Source organism: Pseudochaenichthys georgianus, chromosome 1 (genome assembly GCF_902827115.2).
Source record: "Pseudochaenichthys georgianus chromosome 1, fPseGeo1.2, whole genome shotgun sequence".
Lineage (NCBI taxonomy): Eukaryota > Metazoa > Chordata > Actinopteri > Perciformes > Channichthyidae > Pseudochaenichthys > Pseudochaenichthys georgianus.
In genome coordinates, this window is record NC_047503.1 from 33968589 (window position 1) to 33981646 (window position 13058).

At 43.1% G+C, this 13058-nt stretch overlaps 1 long non-coding RNA gene across 1 annotated transcript; it reads right to left on the bottom strand.

Moving 5' to 3' along the window:
- Positions 1-4308: 4308 nt before the first annotated feature.
- Positions 4309-5191, bottom strand: LOC139434702 (uncharacterized). The gene is made up of 3 exons (XR_011644023.1): positions 5143-5191; positions 4517-4577; positions 4309-4434 (listed from the first exon to the last, which is right to left on the bottom strand). It is a non-coding gene; the product is annotated as an uncharacterized lncRNA (long non-coding RNA).
- Positions 5192-13058: the final 7867 nt, after the last annotated feature.

Consider the following 13058-nt stretch of genomic DNA (forward strand, 5'->3'; position numbering starts at 1 on the left):
AAAAGATCGCCGATGCTAATGTGGCGTTAGCCTACCTCCCGCCCCCTTAGCACCTGGTGGAGGGGGCGATAGGCTACTCTTCAAATGTTTCACAAAATACTTACCATCATGACTACTCTTACTGTTTAACAATTTGGTTTACTTCATGTTAAGGCTAATACAAATGACAAGGCTAAGTAATGTGATGCTAACTAACGTGCTCGCTACTAGCTAGGTAGCTAACTTGACTATGTTCCATGCAAAACATGTATATTACCTGATATGTTTGGTCCAACAACTCCTGGTCCTTTCATCAGACGGGAAGCGATAGAACGAGCAAGTGGTATGATCACTTTTGTGATTACAACCTGGTACAAAGCACACAGGCATCTTGTAAAAGTGAATTTATTGGAGCAATCTCTTATATGTATTGGAGGGAATAAATCAGTTATGAGATCTTCTTCTTCTTCGCTTTAATTACGAGTCGCAACCACTTGGAGCATTATCGCCTGTGACATCACTTACGCGACCCAGAATGGGATTTGGGATTTGTAGTCTTTGTAGTCGCGTATTTTTTATAGTCTTATATTTCAACAGTGTTACGACAAAATGTGACTTTTTTGACATGGAAATTATTGTTTAAGATTGACAAACATCATATGTGTAGTTCGTGGCACAATTCAAACGGGATCAAAAGATACGTTTTCTCTCTCCATTGAATTCAATGTAAATTTTTCGCTTCCGGGGTCCCATGGGCCGGAAGTAGATGGGCGTGACTTCGCCTCTCTATATGCGAACAATAAGTTCCATGTCAAAAAAGTCACATTTTGTCGTAAAACTGTTGAAATATAAGACTATGAAAAATACGCGACTACAAAGACTACAAATCCCAAATCCCATTCTGGCTCGCGTAAGTGATGTCACAGGCGATAATTCTCCAAGTGGTTGCGACTCGTAATTAAAGCGAAGAAGAAGAAGAAGATCTCATAACCGATTTATTCCCTCCAATAAATAAGAGATTGCTAAAAATAAATTCACTTTTACAAGATGCATGTGTGCTTTGTACCAGGTTGTAATCACATAAGTGATCAAACCACTTGCTCGTTCTATCGATTGCCGTCTGATGAAAGGACCAGGAGTCGCTGGATCAGACATATCAGGTAATACACATGTTGTGCATGGAACATATAGTCAAGTTAGCTACCTAGCTAGTAGCGACGAGTAGCGACAAGCGGCAAGAATTGCCTCAAGCCACCGACCCCCATGCCCCTTCACGGTGACAATGGCCTGATGTTGAGGCCGCGGCTCTGGCTCAGGTGACAAAAGCCATGCCATGCCACACTGTGCGCCCCTCAGTGCAGACCTGAACCAGTCTACATCCTGAGTGGCGATGTCTCTGGCCAGTGGGTTGTATGTCTCCTCTCACTATTGGTAAAGTTGAGACACCGGCTGGACTACTTTGGAAGTGCCAGGCTTCCTCCACTGGCACTCGACATCTGTGGAGCTGATCTGCCACATGGCACATATTGCCAATGCTGCAGCGTGGCTGCATTTGTACATCCCCCGTGCACAATCACAGACAGCGCTCTGCATCGCGCCATCGTCTCCCATGCAGATCTGTACAAATAAAGTAAGTACCATGTTTGTTAGCATGCTATAATAGATTGAATGATCAATAATACAAGGATGGTCCGGATCTGGGGGTGGGAGGGGTTATTTTTCCATAGTTTTGTCTGATTGTTGTTATTGTTTGTTTTTTCTGTATTTTTTGTAATGTGTGTTGTACTGGTTGTGATTGTACATTGTATTTTTCTAAATGTGTACGAATACATTTTTGAAAAACATTTGATCAACAATAAAAAAGGATTTGGTCAGGATCTAGACTCAGTGTGTAGTTTATTAATTAATCAATGCTCTCTACTTTAGGAAAACACATACCAGTGTACCAGAGGGAGTCACACACAGCTGTGCCTAGATAACCAAACAAATTGACAAGATAACCAAAACCCTTGAATCTACACACAGCAAATAAACTCAAATGACACAACGAGATGTAAAAGGAGATCACACATACAGTATAGTCGATATAAAACTGGCCGCTTCAATCTGAAGAGCAACTAAAACAAAACACGGGAGTTTACCTTGTTCTTGTGAACACTAATGTTATCCACAGCATACACACAGACCACGAAGTTCTAAAGGAGAACACTAGTTACTGAAACAAAACACGTTAGTGTACCTTGTTAGCTAATGTTAGCTAGCTGACATTAACGTTACACATTGCACTCATATTACTCACCAACATCTTGTAAAGCCGGTCCCGCTGCTCTTACAGAACCGACTAACTCCCCTTTCGTGTATGTACAGCTCTCAACCAGGGTTTCTGTTAGCCGGTAATTACCGGTTTTTAGCTGGTAAAATTTATAAAAAACCGGTAAATTCAAAACCTGACGGTCAAAATGTCTGGTAATAATTAGGGAGGCTCCGATCGATCGGCCGCCGGTCATTATCGGCCGATATTCACTCTTAATAGTTTGATCGGTGCTCTCTATAAAGGCCGATCAGGAGAGCTGGATCTGATCGATATGGACATAAACGCGAGTGAAGTGTAACCGGACGCGAGAGAGAGATCAGATCGGCTGCTGAGTCTGACCGAGACACGCAGCTCTGCATAATCACCTGAAGCCCCGCCCTCTGTTTAGCGGGCTGCAGGAGCTGCATGAGAAACTGACGTGCTGTCAGGAGAGAGAGAGAGAGGGGAAAAGAGAGGATCCGTTTCTCCCGTGTTATTATTCAAAGTTGATGTAAACTTCTGAATAATGTACGTTATCTACTACAAGTAGTTTGTTTGAATGTAATAATTATGTTGTTTGTTGTTTGCGGAATCATTTATTGAAAAATGAATCTGAATTTTTCGATCTGTTACGATTATAAACTGAAGCAATATAAAAATGAGCCCCGTGAACTGAGTTTTAAACTGAAGCATATCTGCTCATAGTCCGGTAATTACATGCTAACGGAAACTCTGCTACACAACTATTATTATTATTATTGAAATATGACCGGTAAGTTTCAAATTAGTCCGGTAAAATGAATTCTGCCCGGACATTTGACCGGCGAGAAAAAATCCTAGCGGAAACCCTGCTCTCAACGTGTCCAGACTTGTAGTCACCTCGTTTTATACTTTTATTCTCATTCTGAAAGAAACAGGTGAAATTTGCTAACATGACGGCCATCTTTGTGATGGTGACGCGTATTGTGCGAGACCAAGAGACCTGTAGTTCACTCAGCGGTTTCACACAAAAAAATGTGTAACTTCACAGTTTTACGACACATTTTAATTTTTTTGACTTGCAAAATATTCTTTTAAATTGACAAACATCATATGTGTCATTCGTGGCACAATTCAAACGGGATCAAAAGATAACCTTTCTCTCTCCATTGACTTCAATGTATAATTTTACGCTTCCGGGGTCCCATGGAGGCTCCCGGAAAGGGAGGGACTTCGCCTCTCTATAGGCCCTGACTGCAGCACGCGGAATGGGGCGTGTTCAGATGTGGGCGGGGCTGGACGTCCGATGGGCGGGGTGTATTGATATCCTAATGAGACAAACAGCATCATCTGCTGGACAACTATAAGAAGTACAAATACAAATCTGCACTCGACTAAATATAATTTAAAAACTAAATATAAAAACTTCATACTAATTAAATGCATGAATGTATTTAAATATACCTTTTTATACCACATGTGCAATGTGGTATAAAAAGTCATATTTTCTATATTAGTGTATTTAAGTTCATTATTTAATATTTGTTTTAATTGATTATTCATTTTGTCAGTTCTGTGCATACTCATATCTAGTCCATATATTTTAAATGATACATTGCACTGCATTTCATAGAATAATAGAAAAAGCATTTATTATTTACAACATTTATCATAGAACAGAACAATCATTAAGATAACAGAACCGAAAAAGCAAATACAGTAAATATATTAAAAAAAAAAACAGGTATATAAAAAAAAAATCTATACAACAGTGAAAGGCTTTGCTGATGCAAACATTCAACCGCGCTCTTCAAAACAGGCATGAACCTTAAGGTTTTCTTTATCAATGCACTGCTCAAAAAACATTAAATATTCCGACTCAAATTTGAACCTGAACATAAATGCTGTGCTGCCTGGGGATGCTCCAAGCGCTCAGAGAAAGGAGTATGAATGTAAGGTTTCCCCACTGACACAGAGAGGAGGAAAGAATGGCTGGCTCAAGTCAGCAGGAGCAATTTAACTATCACAAAAGACAACAACAGCAACAACAAGCTTAACGTCTGTTTAATAAAAATAAGGAACAGGGAGAGGCTTGCAAAGCTCTGGGAGTTGAGACTCAGGTGCAGGGTGAGGGTCTCATTGCAGGTCTTCAGGCTCCATTGAATCCCCCTGGGGTTCTTGTGCTGAAAGAGGGAGACAGGAGAAAGGGCTAGATACATCTAGCAACCTAGAGGATGGGAAATTGCTGACCTATTTTAAACGTACCTTGTGTTTTCACTCTCACTTAAGTCCCTCTCCCTTTGCCATCAATCCAACATCAGCTGAGCTGCAACATAATACAGACAGGTAATAATCAACAGAATCACAAAGACATAATATGACTCTGCTAAAAACACTCACCCATAAATTACGTTTTTGTTTACTGTTTGGAAGTCTCAAATATCCACTCTAAATCCATATCGATAGCGATGTATCACAAAAATAGCTCTCTTCCTTATTATTGTATAACGTTAACTATATTATACTAGCTTGAACTCCAAAATGGATATCCTCATTTCACCACCTCCACCCACTACAATCACACGCCCCAATGTTATATTTAACTAATATGTAACTCCCTCCACCCCGGATAAAAGCACGTTAAGAAGCCCCTTTGCTCTAATTCCACAACGTTGGAGGAAATAACATGAGGAGAACGGATTAATAGGCTGTTCGTGGTTAACGTGTGTTGCTAACTTTATCCGGCATTCTAGCCTAATCTGTTATCTGTAAACGTTAAATATACTGATTGAAGGGATAATCCACTAACATCCTTTAATACACATGTGTAGTTAATTTGATTCAAATGTTCTGATAATATCCGCAATATAAATCTTTAAACGTCTTCTTACCTTTAAAAGTCCATCACGAACGGTCTATTATACTACAACTCTACTGCGCTGCTAGCCGCAGATCCTCTGCTAACTTCCGGGGAACTATTGAGAGACTCCACGATCCGCCATTGCTGTAAAAAACTGGTCCATTGGAGTGAACGGCGATGTTGTAACTCTTCTCTGGGCGGGGTCGGACATCCAACCCCGCCTTTTATCCGACCCCGCCCCATTCCGCAGCGAGGACCTTCTCAATTGGTTCGCAAAAGGGTTCATCTCATGAGGCTTCGCTTCATCATGGGCTTCATTTGAACACGACCCCCCCCTGTTGGTCAAAGTGTGTAAAACAGGCAGATTGGACATCTCAACAGTGTGCTCTCTCATACCGAGTTCCCAATGTGTAAAGCCTTAGAATAACTCTAAACAACGAACATTAAATCATATTTTCATGTTAACAATATTGTATTTATTCCAGTTTAATGATTGTGATTGAAAAGTCTAAGGAGGCTGGTACACATTGCAAAGAGGGATTTGTATTCCTTAATAATATTCATAAACGTAACCATGTTGTAGCCTGAGAAAGGCTAAACCATATCAAAGAATACATTTATTAACTACATTATCTCATTTAGCTGTAGCCATAGTCGGCGCGTGAGGCGCGGGAAGGTATTTTGAGTGGGAGTGCTGAGGTGCTGGACTCCAGTGAACACTATTACGGGCACTATAGAGCACACACAAAAGCAATCCCCACACGCAAACACACAGTACACCCGCGACTGTTCCAATGAAGGCTCGATAATCAGCTCACGGCATATAGGCAGGGGTAAAGTGCTATTTTTTACGAGTGGGGAGCGGACCTCACCTCCTCTAGGGGGGTCCTCACCTCCTCTAGTGGGGTCCGGGGGGATGCTCCCCCGGGAAGATTTTTTTAAAATATTGAAGTTAAAAGCATCAATCTGGTGCACTTTGAGAGATCTATGGATACATCTCTCAAGACCCAGATGAAACACAACTGTAAGCAGATGTTCTTTTTCTTTATGGATATTTTACAAATCAATCCCCTTTCAAACTGTATTCTTGTTTTACTACCATATAGTATTTCATAACTGTTTTTCCTTTATTCTCTTATTTGTTTTATAACTATAGTGATCATATGAAGGTGTGCCGCGGAAATAATCTTTTGAATAATTTATGACCAAACCGTTTGAGACCCACTGAGATAACTTAGACTAAAGTTAACCATCTAAACACTCAGAGAGTCCTTTAGCTCACCTGAGCCTCTCAGTCTGAGAGGAGAGCTCTCCTCCAGCTTGTTGTGGAACAAACAGCTCCGTATGTCCGTTAGTGCAGCTAGCTAACCAGATGCTAACAACACGGTCCCTGCTGCTGGCACCGGTCCCTCTCTCTCTCCCTCTCTCACACACACACTAAATGAGCTATGTCCACGCACGCACGCACGCACACACACACACACACACACACACACACACACACACACACACACACACACACACACACACACACACACACACACACACACACACACACACACACACACACACACACACACACACACACACACACGAGTTTGAATGACACAAGCACACTTTTATTTCCATGCAACTCTCTGATTAGTCTGGTGTCTTGCCTCTGTTGCATTCACCGAACACGGGAAATTACAGTCCTGCCATCCTCTCGAGTGTCATGATGAGGTTCACGTAAAACACGGTTAATGTATTATATTATTGAGGTAGAATTGTCCGGTGCTACAGAAAAAACGAGAGGGGTCTGCCTGCAGACCTCCACTCTCAGGACACCTCCACTGTCAGTACAGGAAGTGCACGCTAAGAATTCCAAAATAAAATCCCCACTATCAGTACAGTGCCACTTTCCAAACAGGAAATGCACGCAAATACAAAAATAAAATCGGATTGTGACACTTAATATAATACATATGTAGGCCTATATATGTATATATACATATATATATATAGATATACGGACATCTTGTATTGTAGTTACTATCAGTACAGCCGCAGCGCCACTTTCAGAACAGGAAATGCACGCAAATACAAAATAAAATCGTACTGACACTTATTATATACATAAAGTATTTATAGATATATATAAAAATAGGGACACCTTGTATTGTTTACTCTCAGTACAGCACCACTTTCCGAACAGGAAATGCACGCTAATACAACATAAAATAGCACTGACACTTATTATCTATATATATATCTATATAGATATATATATTTATTTATATATATAAATACGACATCTTGTATTTTAGTTACACCCGCTAGACAACAGTGGAAGGTTCGAGAAACAACCGTGTTTGCCGGGTGCACCGCGGCGGAGGTGGAGAGGTTCCAGCTGGGAACCTCCACCCCGCTGCGGGACCCCTGGACGGTGCGTCTTGGTCACGCTTCATATCGGCCGGCACGGAGGCCCTCCGACAGTGGGTCGCGTTTGCCATTCGATCAGTGAGAGGAGAAAAATGCAACAACAATTGTCAAAATCCGTTAATATATGGATGAGTGGGGGGGGGGGGGCTGGACACAGGCCGTGGGGGGACACCCGAGACCGGGCAATGTCCCCGGTAGAAACCGGGTGAAATAACCTAAACAATAATAAAACCGGGGAAAAGTGGAAAAAAGTGTCCGAAAATAGGCACTCGTGAGGAGGGCAGAGTCCCCTGTCAACTCCCGTTACATATCTCCATAGTGTCATTTGAGCGAAAAACTTTTACGAGAACCAGGCTGGGGGGGTCAAAAGGGCTTGACCAAGGCCGACCCAAAGTGCACGGTGGTCGGACTCATCACCTCCGTGATGAGTCTCCATTGTGATTTGAAAACTTCCATCAAACGAGTCCTTCGGTGGGCGGGGAAAAAAAGCGTCAGAATCGTCACTTCCTGTACTGACAGTGGAGGTGTCCTGAGAGTGGAGGTCTGCACCGGAACTGTCCTGAGAGTGGAGGTCTGCAGGCAGGCTCCCATGGAAAAAACATTCGGGGCTGGCCAAAATATTATTTTACCAACAATGTGGAATTTATTGGCTACATATTACACAGATTATGCACAGCGGGAGCAGCAATAACTGTCAAATAATAATTCAGACAGGGGAGTATGGGCTCAGAACAGTCTCATAATACACACATGCACACAGAAGGATTCAAACTTGTATTTCCGGATCCATACTTGTGTTTTTCAATGAACACACAAATGTATTCCGTTTCATATACATGTAAATAAAATCCAAATACAGAAAAAAGTTTTACATATGTATTTTTGATCCTTACTTATTAGTTTCCAGTTTAAATCCCCTGAACCTGCAAACACAAACAGCTTTCTGTGCACGGATCGCTTTGCATTCGTGTGTGGGTTTTTTGAGACTCCCCTGACGGTCAGCCGATTCGTACTTGTAATTTGTTCTATCTATAGCCAATCAGATGTCTCCTTCATTCTAAGCCAATCACATGAGCCCACGAGGGTAAGATTACTTCATATACGCATTTTGCGCAGTCCGGTCAGCTCGCTAAACAGAGGGCGGAGCTTCAGGTGATCATGCAGAGCAGCGTGTCTCCGTCAGACTCAGCAGCTGATCTGATCTCTCTCTTGCGTCCGGTTACACTTCACTCGCGTTTATGTCCATATCGATCAGATCCAGCTCTCCTGATCGGACTTTATAGAGAGCACCGAACTATTAAGAGTGAATATCGGCCGATAATGACCGGCGGGGCTCCCCCCCGTTAACAGGTCACTGTCTAGCACTGGCTTCGTAGTGCACTGATCGATTAGGCGAAGCTAACCTGTAGCTGCTCCCTCCACACTCACAACAACTTCAAACAGACATAAATAAAGCAGCTGTATTCGCCACACAGGAAACACACATTTAAAACGGTTTTGCCTGCCGTTTTTGTGTACATTTTCCAATCTTTATTTCAGACTCAAGGTCCATATCACAAAAAGACAAAACACTCATCAATAAATAAGATAAAAAGCTAAACACAAAACAGATAAAAACAAACAGATAAAAACATAAAATCAGTCCAATCACAGCGAGCCACACATGCTCACCGTCTGTAGAGGCTGTTGCGCCAATGTCTCCAAATCATGGAAGAGAACCGGGTAGAACTCTTCAGAGCAGGGGCGGACTGGGGGGAAAAAGTGGCCCGGGGATTAATTGACAGACAGGCCCACTTAATGCGCGGCATGTATCGGCCGGCCGGCGACGAAAGTATGTTACTTAACAAAAAACCCTATGCCTTTAATGTTATTTTGGACAATTATTCATAGAGTAATCACATTACCTGAGCCCTTGAGTTGCCTAGAGCAAAAATAGTTACGGCATATATTTAGTGATTTTAATGTTAACAGATCATTGATGCAATAACATTTTGACCCAATTTGCCTGACTTGACACATGGAATAAAACATGGGCGACGTACGAAGCATCCTCAATGTGGGTGAGACAATTTAACAGGGGGTGTGGGCAGGTGGTGGACCTCACCTCCTCTCGGGGGGTCCGGGGGCAAGCTCCCCCGGGAAGATTTTTTTTTAAATGTCGAAGTTAAATGCATCAATCTGGTCCATTTTGAGAGCAAAATTAGGAACTAAATCTATGGCAGTCAGTAGGGGCTTGGACTGTGAGCCGTAGGGTCGCCGGTTCAAGTCCCCGACCAGACCTATTTGGAGTGTGGACTTCTACTTGGAGAGGTCCCAGTTCACCTCATGCCCTGCCGTGGTGCCCTTGAGCAAGAAACCAGACAAGGCTGTACCTTTAGTAATGAATATTACATGTTGTGAGGAAATCTTTCCACCAATAATTCCAATAAGTAATCCAAAATGTATTCACTTCAGGTTTACGAAAGTAACTGTAATCAGATTACTCGTTTTTCAAATGTAACACGAGCTGAATACTGTTACTTGATTTTTGTATTCTGATTACGTAACGCCGTTACATGTATTCCGTTACAACCCAACCCTGGCCACACCCCACTGGGCTGGGCTGGGCCGGAACACTTACAAATGTGGGCCGGTAGGATTTAGGTAAGCAAAAAAAAAAAAGGGAGTGGCCGGAACAAAAAAGATTTTTTTTTTTTGTTGGCCCTCCGGCCCACACACAGCACCGGCCCACCGGGGAAACTCCCGGTATTCCCGATGGCCAGTCCGCCCCTGCTTCAGAGGGTTAATTAAAATCGAGATAACATTATTGTCCGAGTCTTCCAGGCCACACATGAATCTGTACATTAACTTTCTTAAAAGTGCTTGACAAGTAGGTACCCCCAAGTTAACAAACAGCTGGCTGGCACTGTGCCATCTCGGTACCCTCAGCAGCAACCGTAAAGCATCGTGCATGCTTCTAGCCTTGTAGTTACTCCACAGGTGAGCCGTGTACAATGGTGTACAGAAAGCTTTAAAAAGTGATACCTTGACATCTACAGAGAAACTTCCGCATTAATATGTTTGCCTGGGCATACAGTTTGCAGCGTTGTCTATGGATGTCTTTTTCATCTGTGAGATCATCAGAAATATAATGACCAAGGTACGATCATCTCACTGCACACAAGAAGAATGTTGCTACTGAGAATAAAATTAGGAAATACAGCCTTTTTATCCTCTTTACTTCTCACAATCATGATGCTACTCTTCTTGGCGTTATACTTAATATTAAAATCAATGCCATACTGGGAACAAGTCCTCAGAAGCTGTTGTAAGCCAGCACTACATGGGGAGAAGATGATTAAATCATCTGCGTACATAAGGTGGTTGACAACAGTAGCTCCGATGACACAGCCAGTTTTACACAAGTTCAGTTTCCTAGACAGATCATCCATGTACAGATTAAACAACAAAGGAGATAAAATCCCACCTTGCTTGACCCCATTACCAACATAAAAATGTTCAGACACAGTATTGTCCCACTTCACCTGCATAGTCTGATGTGCATACCAAAAGGCTAACATCCTTATTATGTACTTGGGTACCCCTCTCTGGCACATTTTGTCAAATAATTTGTAATGATTCAGTCGATCAAATGTACACAAGCATTCATCAATGGTTTGGAAAGTGGCGCTGTACCTTAATAATATAAAGGCTTGTATTTGCGTGCATTTCCTGTTCGGAAAGTGGCGCTGGACTGAGAGTGAAGAGTGTCCTGAGATTAGCGCCTGCAGGCAGGCTCCATGGAGCTGTCAGCTCCGGACTGCGCAAAAATGCGTACATGAAGCGCTACGTCATGAACGCAAGAAATCTACCCTCGTGGGGGCGCGCTCATGTGATTGGCTTAGAATTTAGGAGACATCTGATTGGCTATAGATAGAAATAATTACAAGTACGAATCGGCTGACCCAGCGCCATATAGATATGACAGTGACTCGCTGCTCGTTCACAGCTGCTCGCTGCTCGTTCACAGCTGCTCGCTGCTCACCTGAGGAACAGGTTACACGCCGTCAGCGCTGAGACGTGATCCACCTTTGCTGAGTTCTGGATGTGAGCCACGTTCAACCTCATCCACCACAGCGGACCCGAGTTCCACTAAAGGCTCGTCGGGAAGGGTTTCAGGAGCCACTCCACACTGGGCGAATCACTTCTGGGATCCTACTTTTGCCCGCCGAGTGGATTTAGCACGAGAGGGAGCAACTCTTGCAGAGATAAAGAGTCGGAAGTGTGGTCCCGGCTCTCCTCTCGCCGCCCTTCTCGCTGCTCCTCACACCGCGTATCGCCGCTCCTCTTGCCGCTCCTCACACCGCGTATCGCTGCTCCTCTCCGCGCCTGTGCTACCGGCGGAGATGTAAAGTGGATTAAATAGCCGGTGTAACGCGGTGGGATTACCTTCTCTACTCTGCTGTGCTGCTATAGCTAAGGCCTGTTCCACCTGCTCTGCTCTGCTGTGCTGTTGTAGCTGAGGTCTGGTTCCACCTGCTCTGCTCTGCTGTTGTGGCTGAGGCCTGGTTCCACCTTGCTCCGGGAACAGCGTGGTTACTGTTGTGCTGGACTGGGAGAATGGCGGGTGTCGTGTTTCTGCTGTGCCTTTTCTTGGCTGTGCTGGACAAGGAGAAGATCGCTAGTCGTCCTGAACAATCTACTGGATTCGGGTATGTTCTGCCGCCCGCAGTGGACATCCCCTGTACAGTTTCGGAGGTGTTGCACAAACAATTGCTGGTTGCACTGTCGCGGACATTCATTTCGGAAAATGTTTGTCTTTCTCACATGCCTGCCACGATGGTCCTTCAGAATTGTTTTTTAAACTCTAATCTCACTTTCGCGAAGTTTGCTGGTGACTCTAGAACAGCTGACAATGTATGTGTGTTGATTAAGAGGAAAAGGTGCTTGGTATTTTTATTGTTGTTACTATCAGGAAATGTACAGCCAAATCCAGGTCCACTGAGCAGTATTAGTCAAATAGCTTCTCCTGCTGATTTTATATCTAGATCTGGGATAGGTTTAATTCATTTAAATGTGCGTAGTCTGTTACCTAAATTAGATTTTGTCCGTATTTGGGCGAGTTCGACTGATGCTGATGTCATTGTCTAATCAGAAACGTGGCTAGATAAATCCATTTTGGCCTCTGACATTTACATAAATGGTTACAGTGTATATCGTACTGACCGGCCTAAAAAAGGTGGTGGCGTTGCCATTTATGTGAAAAATAAGTTTTGTGTAACTAATATGGTTTCCAAATCTGTTAGTAAACAGCTAGAATTTTTAGCCGTGAATATTGAGGTAACAAAGGGTCAACAGCTCATGGTGGTGGGCTGCTACAGGGCTCCTTCGGCTGTCAAGGACTCTTTATCGTCTTTGGCAAAACTGTTATCGCAACTTTCCTACAAGGAAATAGTGCTGCTTGGTGATTTTAATTGGGACTGGTTAACTTCTGTGTAAGAGGATTTTAAAAACCTGTGTACCTCATTGAATTTTACCCAGATTATA